The sequence below is a fragment of the Emydura macquarii genome, unplaced genomic scaffold (assembly GCF_026122565.2).
Source record: "Emydura macquarii macquarii isolate MOO-44397 ecotype Brisbane River unplaced genomic scaffold, CSIRO-AGI_Emac_v2 contig_2132, whole genome shotgun sequence".
NCBI lineage: Eukaryota > Metazoa > Chordata > Testudines > Chelidae > Emydura > Emydura macquarii.
The window spans coordinates 23,936-37,542 of NW_027132269.1; the positions used below are offsets into that span (position 1 = coordinate 23,936).

Below are 13,607 nucleotides of genomic sequence, written 5' to 3' on the forward strand. Positions count from 1 at the left end.
TATGTCGAGTGGGTTCTCTCCCAGCTCTGGCAGGGAGTGGGGGCTAGTGGTGAGAGCAGGGAGGGCTGGGAGCCAGGACTCCTGGGTTCCATTGTCCCTAGGCTAGTCTCCTAGTCTTGTCCATACCATGATCTAAAAAGCATTAGAATTCCATGTGCAAGTCTGAGCAAAATTATGAATTTATCTTAAAAACCGGTTTCTACAGGTGTGACCAGTCCTGTGCCCAGGGCAGCCTCCTGATAATGCCAAGGGCAGGGCAGGCTGTAAAAGGGAGCAGATTCTCCCAGCGCTGGTGGGTGGCACTAAAGCCAGACTTCCCAACCAGCCACAAACTGTGCTTCTGAATCCCCACAGAAGCCAGTCCACAAATACACACAGCCCCTTTACTGCATTTCAGCCTCTGGCTCCCAAATCAGCACTAGGTCCAGTAAAGAGACCAGTTGTTTAAACTCTATGCTCTTTACCAAAAAGGTTCTCTGACCCCAAGGGGTCAGCCACAGTTACCAGATCAATATAAGTTTGGATCTTACCTAAAATCCCACGCTGCCAGCCAATCCTTCAGTAACTAAACTAAAGGTTTGTTGTAAAAAGAAAGAAATAAACCATGAGAGAAATGTTAAAGGATTAAAGTAATCAGATACATACAGATGATTGAAAGTCCAGATACATCAGGTTTCTGGGAGAATTGTGGAGTTTGCAGGTGTGTACAGTTCCTCTGGTGTGCACCCAGTACCTGGATGGGTCTCAGTCCTTCGGTTCAGTTGCAAGTGAATTGATCCAGAGGTAGGTGTGTGTCTGTAGCTGAACAGGAACAAAGACCAAATGGTTTCTGTGGTTTGATCTTATAAACCTTCTGTCCCGGGCCATGCTGTCTTGGGGAATGTTACAATAACTAAAATGGAGTCCAGGGTCACATGGGCCAATCCTGGTAACGCCTCAGGTATGCCTTTAGTTTCTTCCTGGGCATCCGTGAGTGTTTTAATGGGCCATTAAGCAGGCTATCATCCTGCCGCCTCTGTGTCTGGGGTGTGTCCCAGCCAGCCCAAACTGACATACAGAAATATCAAATACTTCCATAACTTCCATTTCACATATCACACATGAACACAAGTATCATCACCTGACTCAGCACACTGCAGCCTTTCTAACAGCACCTGACCTGGCATAGCTCACATGAATTCTTATGATTTTGACACACTGATGTTAACCAAGATGACAAATGCCCCCCCGCCACCTACCCAGCATGACAACATGATGGATACAAAATAAGCTATTTGTTGTTTGCTGTGTTGGGGTAAGTCCTGACGGTCCCGGGATATGAGCAAGACAAGGTCTCCGACTTTGACTGGTGAAAGAGACCCGCTTGCGAGCGCCACGGAGCTTTGCCCGTCTCTTGCCTCGAAGTTGGGCTCCCCTCACCCATCTCGTCTCTCTCACAGAAGGCAATCCAAAGAATTGATTTTGAGTGTTTCCCGGCAAAAACGTCAGCCGACGCGACACAGTCGCACAGAACGGGATCGCAATTAAGCTGCATTTTCCGAGGGCAGCAGGGTCTACCAGCTATTTACCAACCAGCTCGTTAGCGTCTCCTCCGCAGCACCAAGCAGAGGGCGACAAAGGACAGACGTTCTGCTCCCGACCTGAAAAGACTCCAGAAAAACCTTCACAATTGTTGTAGGGCAGCAACAGGTGATAGATTAAGGCACGCCAGGGTAGAAACAGTAGGGTCTCCTCCAAAGGCCACTGGACTCCTGGGTTTTCGTCCCAGCTCTATCACTGCCCTCTTTGTTTCCCCGCTCAACCTCCGTTTGTTCAGACCGTGAGTTCTTCAAGCCATGGCCTGTCTCTCTCTGTGTGCAAGAGCAGGATTTTACCCCAACGGTGGAGTTGATTCCATGGATGCCAATGAGAGAGAGGAATAACTGGGAGGTTCACTGAAAACAATAGCTGACAGCGGGACCTTGTCCTCTGCTTTAACTGCACAAATATGCCAGGCTTAGACACAGGCATGCATTGCTGCTCTGACCAGTTTGTGGCAGCTTCTAAAACATGTTGAGTGCCACTAGAGGGCTATAGAGGGATTGAGTCCTACTCCTGCAAGACTATGATGAGGTACCTCAGGTTGTAGCCAAATCAGTAAACCTTGGCTTCTGCCTCCAGGCTAATACAAGAGAGGTGCCTATTAGAACCGTCGGTGCAACAGGGACCCAGCTGATCTGTGATGCCTTGGAGACTCCCAAGCAAGCGGGGGGGGCGCAGCAGGCCAACAAGTGTTCTAGTGTGTGGGGGGGGAGGGGAGGCAGAGGATGACTGGGAACCCCTTTTGGATGGATTAAATCCTGCGCCTCACGCTCCATTTTCTCCCCTCTCCCCCGGCTGCAGGTGGAGGAGTTCAAGCTGTCCTGCCGGCGCTGGCTGGGTGACATCATCCTGGTGCGGCTCCACAAGGAGCCCTACTCCTTCTACCCCAGCGACAACTGGTACTGCAGCTACGTGGAGGTCGTCTCCCCCCATGGGCAGCTGTACCGCTTCCCCTGCTACCAGTGGATCGAGGGCTACCGCACCCTGGAGCTGCGGGAGGGCAAAGGTAGGAGCCTGGGGCTGACGGAAGGTGCTTGGGGCCTTATCATCTATCTGTCTGTCTGTCTATCCATCCATCCATCCCCATACACACCATCTATCTATCTATCACATTCTCTCCTCTCCCCTCCAGCCCAGACGGTTAGCGATGACGCCGATTGCCCATTGCTGCAGCAGCAGCGGCTGGCTGAGCTGAAGCAGCGTCAGGAGAGCTATGGGTGAGTGAGCCCCCCGTGGCGGGAGGGGAGCTCCCCAGGGGTCAGGCCTGCGCGGGGTCCCGGGGATGGAGGGTGCGGTGGGAATTGCAGGCAAGGTGGGCCCGGGATGGCGGCGGAGGGCGGCTGCATTTGGAGGGCCAGTGGACGGCCAGGGCTAACGTCCCCCATGGTCTCTCCCCCGCCAGGTGGAAGGAGTACGCCCCCGGGCTGCCCCGGTGCCTGGACGTGGAGAACATCATCGAGCTGGACTGCAACACCATGTACTCCTTCTCCAAGAGCACCAACTTCCTGCTCCGCGGGGGCAACGCGTGAGTGCGGCTTCCCCGCGGCCCAGACCCTTCCCAGGGCCTAACCCCTAACCTACCCCTATAAACTATCCCTATCCCTATCCACTAACCCTATTCATTAACCTTCTACACAACCTTACCCCGTACACTGACCCTTCCCCTATAAACCAACCCTACCTCTAAACACAACCACATTCACTAACCCTAACCCTATAAACTAACCCTATAAACTAACCCCACCTCTATAAACAACCACATAAACTAACCCTAACCCTACCTCTATACACTAACCCTATAGAATTATTCTAACCCTCATCCTATACACTAACTCTAACACAATAGGTCTATAGACAACCCTGTACACTAACCCTAACCCCATACACTAACTCTAGACACTAACCCTAATCCTAGCCCTATAAAGGAACCTGACCCCCATAAACTAACCTTACCTCTATACACAGCCCTATTAACTAAGCACAACCCTAGCCCTAACCCTGTACACAGCGCTAGTCACTCACCCAATACACTAAACCGACCCTATTCACAAATCCCAGCCAGAACCATGTAACCTTCTGCCAGGTGGAGTGGGCAGCAACCAGACCAGGTTCAATATCTAGGACTTCCTTTTCAACACTACGACGCAAAACTGGCTTGTAACCCAGGGAAATCACACACCACCCCTCGGGTGCCTCTTCTCACGAGCACAGCGACAAAGCACAGAAAAGAAACTTTGGCTGACTGGCGGGAAGTCCCTCGGCCTCCATTTAACGGGAGAGCAAAAAAAACCACCTGCCCTGGAATACGCTGGGCCATGTCTTTCGCCTCCGCTTCTCGAGTCCAAGAAGGAAAAGTTCCTTTAACGTGCCCTCCACCCCGCCACCCCCTCCCAAGGGTTGTGCTTCGTCAGTGAAGATGCCTAGTCCCCATCTCCTTTCCCGGGGGCTGCATCCAAGCCCCCCTGCTTACCGCGTTCAGTTCAGTTCAGGGTGACCCCGCCGGTCAGGCCCTGCATTCACATTTAAAGCCTTCATTCAATCTCACGTTAAAATGATGGGAATGCCGGGCTTAAAGGAAGCGTCTCCAGGCCTCTGGGTACAAGGCCTGGATTATGCGAAAGTACAAACGTTTGATTGAAGTCATAGGATACAAAGCTCTGCAACGTCCCAGATTAAAGGGTCATCAATTTAGCAGCCCAGCGGCATACTAGCGTCCAACTATGCCGCCCTACACCTCTACAAAAATGATATTACGAGCAGTACGTGGAAAGCAAATGTAGCAACGCGGGGGTGGGGGGGGGAGTTGTTGTTGCTCGGTGAATGAGAATTTTAGGACAGCCGGGTCTGTCTGTAGATACAAACCATCAGCAAAAAACCTCTCCGTGCCTTTCACGGCATCGTGTCTCCATGGCCGCTCCAGCTCATGCCTCCTGGTACAGCCGGCGTCCGGTGACGCCCACCCGACCACCTGGGGGGTGTCCATCACCATCGTGACAAGCGATTTGTAACCCGGCACCTGCCAAAGTGGATTGCTGTGGCAACGCGGCGTCTCTCTGCCTGCTGGGGACCGGGGCCGAGGGTGGATGTGCTCACGTCGATACAGTCTGGGCCTGAAGCCTTTGCCCCGCCCCAGCCAGCTGTCACGCAGCCCCTGCCTACACCGATACAATAACCATAACCCTAATCCTAACCCTACACTCTAACAGTAACCATAACTCTATACAATAGCCATAACCCTAACCCTATACACTAACCATACCCAAACCATAACCCTATGCACTAACCATACCCCAATAAACTAACCATAACTCAATAAACTAACCATAACCCAAACCATAACCCTATACACTAATCTTAACTCCTAACCCACCCCCTATAGACTACAGCCTAACCCAGAACATTAAACTCTACCCCAGATCCTAACCTGGGACATGGAAGGAACAACCCCCCTGCCATGTGCGCCCCATCCCTACCCCAAGCCCCCCCTCAGGGCTCACACCCGCTCGCTCTCTCGTCCCCTCTCCCCAGGCAGGTGGAGCTGCGGCTGAAAGGTTTCCTGAGCTGCACCAACTCCTGGGCGAAGCTGGACGACATCAGCAAGGTTTTCTGCTTCAACAAGACCCCGATCACAGGTGGGTGACCCCCTCCCCGCTCCCCACTCACCCGGCCCCCGTGAGCCCCATGCACAGCGCAAGATGCTTGTGATGTGTGTGAGATGCAAGCGGTGGGAGATCCCCAGTCCCCCCATGTGCCAGATCCGGCCCAGACCCCCACCGAGAGGGGGTCCCCGTCGTGCCCAGACACACAGCGAGAGGCGGCCCCCGGCTGGCAGCGCTCGCCCGCTCTCTACCCATAGGTGGGACCGTGAGCCCCATTCCCCAGTGGGAGGAGGCCAAGCCCCCCCCCCCCCCCTGAGAGATGCAGAAAGTCCCCCGAGGAGCCCGGGGTGGGAATAGGACCCGACTCCCCTGAGCACCCCCGGCCCAGCGCTTTGACCCCACGGCCGCCCTGGTGCTGTGTCCCCCAGAGTACGTGCGGGCGCACTGGCGCGAGGATGCCTTCTTCGGGTACCAGTTCCTGAACGGGGTCCACCCGGTGCTGATCCGGCGATGCACACAGCTGCCCAGCAACTTCCCCGTCACGCCGGACATGGTGGCCGGCTGCCTGGGCGAGGGCACCACCCTGCCGGAGGAGCTGGAGGTGAGTGGGGCGCCGGGGTTCCCCCGTGGGACCCGGACACAGGCTGGAGCTCTCGCGCCGGCATCACTCCGCCGTCGCGCCAGGCGGAAGCAGCCACGGGCCAGGGGAGTCCGGTGGGTCCTGCGCCAGAGGCCCTAGCCACGCTAGCAGCGGGCATTTGGCTCCGGGGTTTAATCCCAGGGCACTGCTGCAGGAAGCACACAGCGCTGGGAGGGGGCACTGCCGCGGGAAGCGCACAGCGCCGGCATCTCAGTTCTGCGGCCCCAGATGCGCTGGCCTTTCCCAGCAGCCCCGCACTCTGCTCTGCTCTCCTTGTGCCCTGCAGAAGGGGAACATCTTCATCGCTGACTACAAAATCCTAGAGGACATCCCGGCCACCAAGATCAACGGCTACCGGCAGTGCATCGCCGCGCCCCTCTGCCTGCTGCACCTACAGCCCTCCGGGGAGATCGTCCCTGTGGCCATCCAGGTGAGCAGCCCCCGGCGCCCCCACATGCTGCCAGGGCTGGAGACTGTGGTCTAAAGGACTGGCTCAGAGAGAGAACCCAGGAGTCCTGGTTCCCAGCCCCCTGCTCTAACCATTCAACCCCACTCACCTCCCAGAGCTGGAACAGAACCCAGAAGTCCTGGCTCCCTAATCCCCCCTCACCACACCTCTGGGTCACACTGATCTTCGCTGGCAGTGCATGGCCTTTCTGCTGATTCCCCTGCACCTGTCTCTGAAGGCCCCTGCCTTTGCCTGTGGGTCTGAATGCCCGTGCAGGCACCAGACCTGTCTGTCCCTTCCACAGCGTCCGGGGGTTGGGTAAAGTGAGGGTACAGAATGGGATTAGGGATAAAGTGTAGTATTAGGGTATAGAGTACAGCTAATGTGGGGTATAAAGTAGGGTTAGGGTGTAGCGTGGGGCCAGGGATTAAGGGTAGCGTATAGAATAGGGTTAGGGTCAGGATTAGAGGTTAGGGTTAGGGTGTAGAGTAGGGATAAGAGCCAAATCCCGACGCAGGCTAGATGGGCCCAAGGGACAGGTCCAGGGCGGCAGAGAGCGGGCGGAAACCAGGCTAGATAGATGCACACCCTGGTTGTGTCCAACTGGCTGTAGGCATTGGCACCCCAGATGCCTTTGCGTGCCTCCAGATGTGCATATGCTCCCACCCAGAAGTGCCCAGCTGTGTGTGTGTGTGGGAGGGGGTGCCCATGCCCAACGTGTGTGTGTGCGTGTGAGAGCGGTGTGTCTGTGTGTGCCCAGTTGTGCGTGTGTGCCCATCCAAGCTCCGTTTGCACACCCCTGCTCTCTGCCTCTCCTCTTTGTAACGGCGGATTTGTTGCTCCGTTGTGTCCCCTCATCTCGGCAGTCGGGTCCCAGCCCCGGGGCTCCCCCGGGGGGTCAGCAGGATTCACCCGCCCGGCCTGTGCCCACCCGCCCCTAGCTCCCCCATGTCTCTCTCCCCCACAGCTCAGCCAGAGCCCAGGTCCCGACAGCCCCATCTTCCTGCCCAGCGACTCCGAGTGGGACTGGACCCTGGCCAAGACCTGGGTGCGCAACGCCGATTTCCTCGTGCACGAGCTGGTCAGCCACTTGCTTCTCACCCACCTGATCGACGAGGCCTTCGTCCTGGCCACCCTGCGCCAGCTGCCCCTGTGCCACCCGCTCTTCAAGGTGAGGGAGGGGCCGGGCCGCCAGAGGGCTCCCGGTGTGCCACCAGCTGTGCCCAGCTGTGCAGGAGAGAAGCGCCACACGTCCAACCGCCCCGGCGGAGGCCTGGCCTGGATGTGCCCGGCAAGAGCTGGGGGGAGATGGAGCCACCTCCGGCTTCTGGGAGGGGCCAGGTCCCTGCCCCTGGGGCTCCTGCAGGGTTGGGGGGAAGGGGGAGATGGCCCGCTTACCCTCACCCGCCCGCTGAGTCTCTACCCTTCCCCAGCTCCTGATGCCCCACACGCGCTACACGCTGCACGTCAACGTCCTGGGCAGGACCCTGCTGCTCCGACATGATGGGATTTTGGACAGGGTAAGAGAGTGCCACGGTCAGGGGCCTGAGACACCACTGCCCTCCCGGAGCCAGGAGAGAACCCAGGAGTCCTGGCTCCCAGCCCCCCCGCTCTAACCACTAGCCCCCACTGCCCTCCCGGAGCCAGGGAGAGAACCCAGGAGTCCTGGCTCCCAGCCTCCCTGCTCTAACCACATAAACCCCACTCCTCTCCCAGGCCCACATAGGCCCCTCTAGCATTCGGTCCAGAGAGAAATAACAGCTGCTTTGTTCGCTCACATGGCAGCACTCCAGGGCGGGTCACCCCCTGGCGAGGGCTCCCAGGCACTTGCATGCGAGGGGACGTCTGCCTCCCATTTGTCTGGGTTTTATTTCTCTTGCCCCATCTTCAACCTAGACCAGGTTTCAAAAGACCACAGCTCTGACCTGCCCAGCGACGCCCCGCTAGGCGCCCACCGAGACAGCCCCAGCCACCCTCCGGTTCATCCCCCCTCGCCCTGTCTCACGCCCGTCACAAGGTGCTGTTCCTGCCCTTCCAACCCGATGCCGCGTATCGGGGAGTAAAAACCGCGCCGGGAACCTGGAGTGGCGGCCTCACCTGGAACAGCCAAAGCGCTTGCCCCGGATCGCCTCGATAGAAAAACCCTCGGGAACCCCCTGGAGAGCGGATCCCTCGCGCTGTCGTCCACCCAGCTGCCCTTCCAGCTTGTCGGGACAGTCCACAATTCACTTCCAGGGGAGCACGGGTGAGGTCCCAGCGAGCCGGAGACAGGCAACCCGAGTCTGTGTCTTTGAAAAAGGTGGAACAAAGAGGCTGTAGGGAATTATACAGCAGTCAGCCTGACTTCGCCACCTGGGAAGAGACTGGAACAAATGATAAAACAGCCACTCTGCCAGTGTGGATTTTTTTTCCTCAAGAACAAATCACGCCAAACCGACCCAATGCCTTTCTTTGACAGCGTTCTCGACCGCGTGGGAAGGGGAGAAGCAGTGGACGTGATCTAGCTTGATTTGAAGCCAGCTTTTCACACGGTCTCTGTCCGTTCTCAAAAGCGAAGGGGGGAAATACGGGCTGGTTGAAATCACTATGCGGTGGGCGCCCCACGGGTTGAAAGCCCGGACTCAAAGAGCAGTTACAATGGTTTGCTGTCCAACCGGGCGTATCCCACAAGGGGCACCCTTGGTTTGGCCTTCTGCAATATTTTCCTGAATGACTTGGGAGGGGATCACTTGATGATTATCTGCTTGGTTCACTCCCTCTGAAGCACCTGGAGTTGGCCCCTGTGTGAAAACAGGACGCTGGGCTAGATGGACCCTTGGTCTGACCGTTCTTACAACTTGGCCAATGATCATTTTCATGATATAGCAGAGGTTAGTCCTGCTTTGAGCAGGGGGTTGGACTAGATGACCTCCTGAGGTCCCTTCCAACTCTAATATTCTATGATTCTATGATTCATGACACAGAACGGGGCGTCTGCTTCTAAAATTTGCAGCGGATCCCCCAAGTCCGGGAAGGGTCGCCGGCGCTTTGGGAGGGCAGGATTCGAATTCAAAACGACCGTGGCAGATGGGAAAACTGGGATGCAGGACACGCTGAAATCCAATGAAGACAAGCGCAAAGAGCTACAGTCGGGAAGGGAAAATCCACACCATAGGGTCTAACTAGCTGGGGAAGGGGGCGGGTCGTCAGCTGAAAAGGATCCGGCAGCTCTAGTAGATCACAAATTGAATACGAGCCCACAGTGCGATGCAGCAGCAAAAAGGTGAATCTCTTTCTGCGGTGTCTAAACAGGAGTAAGAGACGGGAGTTAATGGTCCTGCTCTACTCCGCCCTGGGGAGACCTCGGCTGGAGTACCACTTCGCACGTGAAGCAAGACATGGCCGGATTGGAGAGAGTCCATCAAGGAGTAACAAGCACGATAAAGCGTTTAGAAACCTTGACCTATGAGGCCAGGTTAAAAAAAAAAAAACGGGGCACGTTTACTCCTGAGAGGAGACAACTGAAGGGGGGGCCTGAGAAAAGCCTTTCAGCTCGATCTAAAGAGGCTGGCGAGCAATCGTTCTTCACGGACAAGAAATAAGGGGCTCGATCTCCAGCAAGGGAGATTTAGGTTGGAAAAACGTTTTAACGCCAAGGAGAGAGAAGCTCTAGTGCAGATGGCCAAGAGAGACGGTGGAGTCTCCGTTGCTGGGAGGGGTTTCAGAACAGGTTGGACCAAACACCCGGTCATGGCTGGTCTAGGTTTACTCGGTCCTTCCTCAGCGCAGGGGGCTGGACTAGATGGCCTCCCCGCCTGAGGTTCCTACAAAACGATGGGTGAGCGGGCAGGCATTTACCTTGCACGGGGGGCGTTTGTAAGGTAGGACTGCCTTGCGTTGAACCAGATCACGGCCGTATTTCATTACAAGCCGGCCCGCTTGCTCAGCAGTTCAAGGCTTTGTCTGTGGTCTCTTCCCAGGGGGTGAGTCCAGGACTCGCTGGCACCAAAGTGCTGCTGGCCAAAGGCATGGCCGGCCTGACCTACGCCTCCCTCTGCCTCCCCGACGACATCCAGGAGCGCGGGGTTGACTCCATCCCCAATTACTACTACCGAGATGACGGGCTGAAGGTCTGGTCGGCCATTGAGAGGTGAGGGGCTGGGGGAGAGGTTGGTGAGGCAGAGGATGTGGGAAATTCCCCCGGGGCTCGGAGCTGGTTGGAAATGCAGCTTCCTTGGCACGTGAAGAATTCGCAGTTAAAAAAAGAATTGGCCAAAAGAAATTTTTCAATCACACCAGCCACCCACCTAGGCTAGTGGTACCGGGCCTCACAAACGCCGACCACTGTCGGAAATCGAACCCCGGGGCCTTGGGAGCCTCCCATATCAAGAATATGTGGGGAGGGTCAAAAGACCAATTGGACATCGGCTGCAACGTTGGAAGCCCTCCCCCGTAAGTTTCATTCTTGCCTTTATTCCTGGAGGCCACCTCACGACTCCCCCCACCAAATATCGATGCCCGGGTCGGTGGTCGGGCTGACCGTGCCGCGAACGAATGACGGGCATGCCACAGAAAGGAGCACCAGAAAAGTCTGAAGCACTTGGGGTTGACTTTTTAGGGGTCTCTGCTTAACGGAGACCTTTATCCCAACCTCCTTGATTTACTTTGTGTATTACGATATATCGGTGGGACGGGGAAGGCATGAAACATTTATACATGCACAAAAATAGGGAGGAAAAGCCAAAGGCTGGGAATTCTGCCCGAAACCAAATTGTGGGAAAAGGCACTGGGGTGGGGGGACGGACACATGAGTCAAGTCAAGACTTGGGGATGGGGACTCTTGGTTAACGTGTTAACTTCCAGAAGACCAAGTCCATTTGAAGAGATCCACTTGGTGGCAGAGGGTGGACTAGATCCCAGGTCACCTGGCAATCAGGCAGAGCCTAAGCCACCAGACCTTGAATCCACAGCTAGGAAAGAGACGTGGAGGGGATGCTGTGTGAGTGTAGGGGTGGGTAGCTCGGGGCCGTTTTGCAGACGCTGGCAGAGGCATTATCAACCCACCCACGCTGACACACGTCTCTCCTCTCCCCAGCTTCGTCTCTGGTATCGTCAAGCACTATTACCGCAGCGACGCCACGTCCAGGCCGACAGCGAGCTGCAGGCCTGGGCAGACGAGATCTTCTATGGAGTGCTTCCTGGGGAACCAGAGTCCGGTATGGGCCATGTGGGAATGCAGAGTCACCGGGCTCTATGCAGGGGGCACCCTGACTGGGCGACACAGGCCAAAATGACGGTGGCCCAGATCCCAGCCGGTGTCAATGGGCGTCTCTCCATTGGAGTCAATGGGGCCAGATCCCGGCTGGTGTCAACGGGCGTCTCTCCATTGGAGTCAATGGGGCCAGATCCCGGCTGGTGTCAATAGGCGTCTCCCCAATGGCATTGATGCTGATTTCCACCCGCTCAGAGTCTGTCCCAGCAGAAACCAGCAAGACCCAGCGTCCAGAAATGGCCTCAGGAGGCGACCGAGGAATTTACTCACTCAGTGACCCTGGCACACAGCTGCCTGGGGAGAGATGGAGGGACGGACCCAGGGCCACAGGGACAAGGACCCCGAGGGCAAGTGGCCCTGAAGTTTGGGGGTCATGACCCTGGGAGGGGAGAAGGTCCTGAACCCACAAGGACAGGGTGGCCTGTTGGGCTGCGGGTCACAGTGCTGGAGGGGGCTATGGAGTGACCGGGAACAGCCCCTCCACCCCCGTGGGAACGTGAGGAGTGGGCCAGGGCCAGGCCGGTGACGCCTTTTCTCCATCCTGCAGGCTTCCCCTCCTCTCTGCAGAGCATCCCCGAGCTGGTCAAGTACCTGACCATGTGGATCTCACTGCTGCTCGGCCCGGCACGCCGCCCTCAATAACGGGCAGGTAAGATGAGGCCAGCCGGGCGCCTGGAGCCCCATTCCCTGCCCCACACCGGGGCCTGGGGTCCAGCCACCAACCCCACAACCCTGCACCCCACAGGGGACCCTGGGGTCTGGCCACCGACCCCCAACCCTGCACCGCATCATGCTCTGGGGTCCAGCCACCGACCCCTCAAACTCCTAGCTTCCCTGGCTCCCAGCCCTCAGGGAGACCCCAGACACCTCAAGGACCCAGCCCCCATAGCCATGCTCAGCCCCCAACCCACCCACACCCCTTGACCCCCCCACCCAGTGCCCATGGGTGAGATGCTGGCAAAGCCCAGGTCCCTGGCTGAGGCCGGGCCCTGTCCATGCTGGTGCCCCTCGGGAGGGTGGGGGTAGGAGTCCCAGGCTGGGCTGGGTGTGGGGTCCCCGGCTGCACTGACCGTGGGGTCTCCTGGGCCGCAGTACGACCAGGGCGCCTGGATGCCCAACTACCCATCATCCATGAGGAACCCCACCCACGGCCAAGGTACCACCTCCCTGGAGAGCTACCTGGACACCATCCCGGAAGGTCAACACCACCAGCCTCATCCTCTTCACGCTCTGGGTCCTCTGCTGCGGAGCCGGGTGACTCGGTGAGGACAGGGGCGCAAGGGGGCGCTGTGGGGTGGGAGCTGGGGGGCGGGGAGCAGCAGGGGGGCGGGGAGCAGCAGGGGGTGCTGTGGGGTGGGGAGCAGGGGAGGAACAGGGGCAGCAGGGGGTCTGGTGGGGTGGGGAGCAGGGCGGGGAGACACTATGGGGTGGGGACCAGGGGGGGGGGGAACGGGAGCAGTAGGGGGTGCTATGGGGCACCATCCTTCTCTGGCCTAAACTCTTCAGTCTTGCTACACAGTTGCTAAACACCTGCCCCATGCTGCAGGGCAGATATGGGATCCCTGTATAGCCACCCGCCCTGCACCAGAGGTGGACGCATCTCAGCGCCAGGCGAGGGAGTCCCTTCCGTGCTCTCCCTCACCACTCTCCCATTCCCTTGCAGAGACCCCTGGGCAAGTACCCCGATGAGCACTTCACGGAGGAGGAGCCCAAGCAGCTGATCACAGCCTTCCAGGGGCGCCTGGCCCAGATCTCCCAGGAGGTCCAGGAGAGGAACAAATCCCTGCCCATCCCCTACCGCTACCTGGATCCCCAGCAAGTCGAGAACAGCACGTCCATCTGAGCCCGGCGGGTGAGCCCTGGGACAAGCCCCGCGCGGCCGCTGGGAACACCGGCCCCATCGCGTCGGTCCTGTAATCCTGTCCCGGGAGCAATAAAACACAGACTGGTTCCACTCTGAATGGCTGATTATGTCGAGTGGGTTCTCTCCCAGCTCTGGCAGGGAGTGGGGGCTAGTGGTGAGAGCAGGGAGGGCTGGGAGCCAGGACTCCTGGGTTCCATTGTCCCTAGGCTAGTCTCCTAGGCTCA

General features: G+C 57.7%; 1 pseudogene; it reads left to right on the top strand.

Annotated features, from left to right (window-relative positions):
- Positions 1 to 942: 942 nt before the first annotated feature.
- LOC137160101 (hydroperoxide isomerase ALOXE3-like) lies at positions 943 to 13,362 on the top strand (annotated as a pseudogene).
- Positions 13,363 to 13,607: the final 245 nt, after the last annotated feature.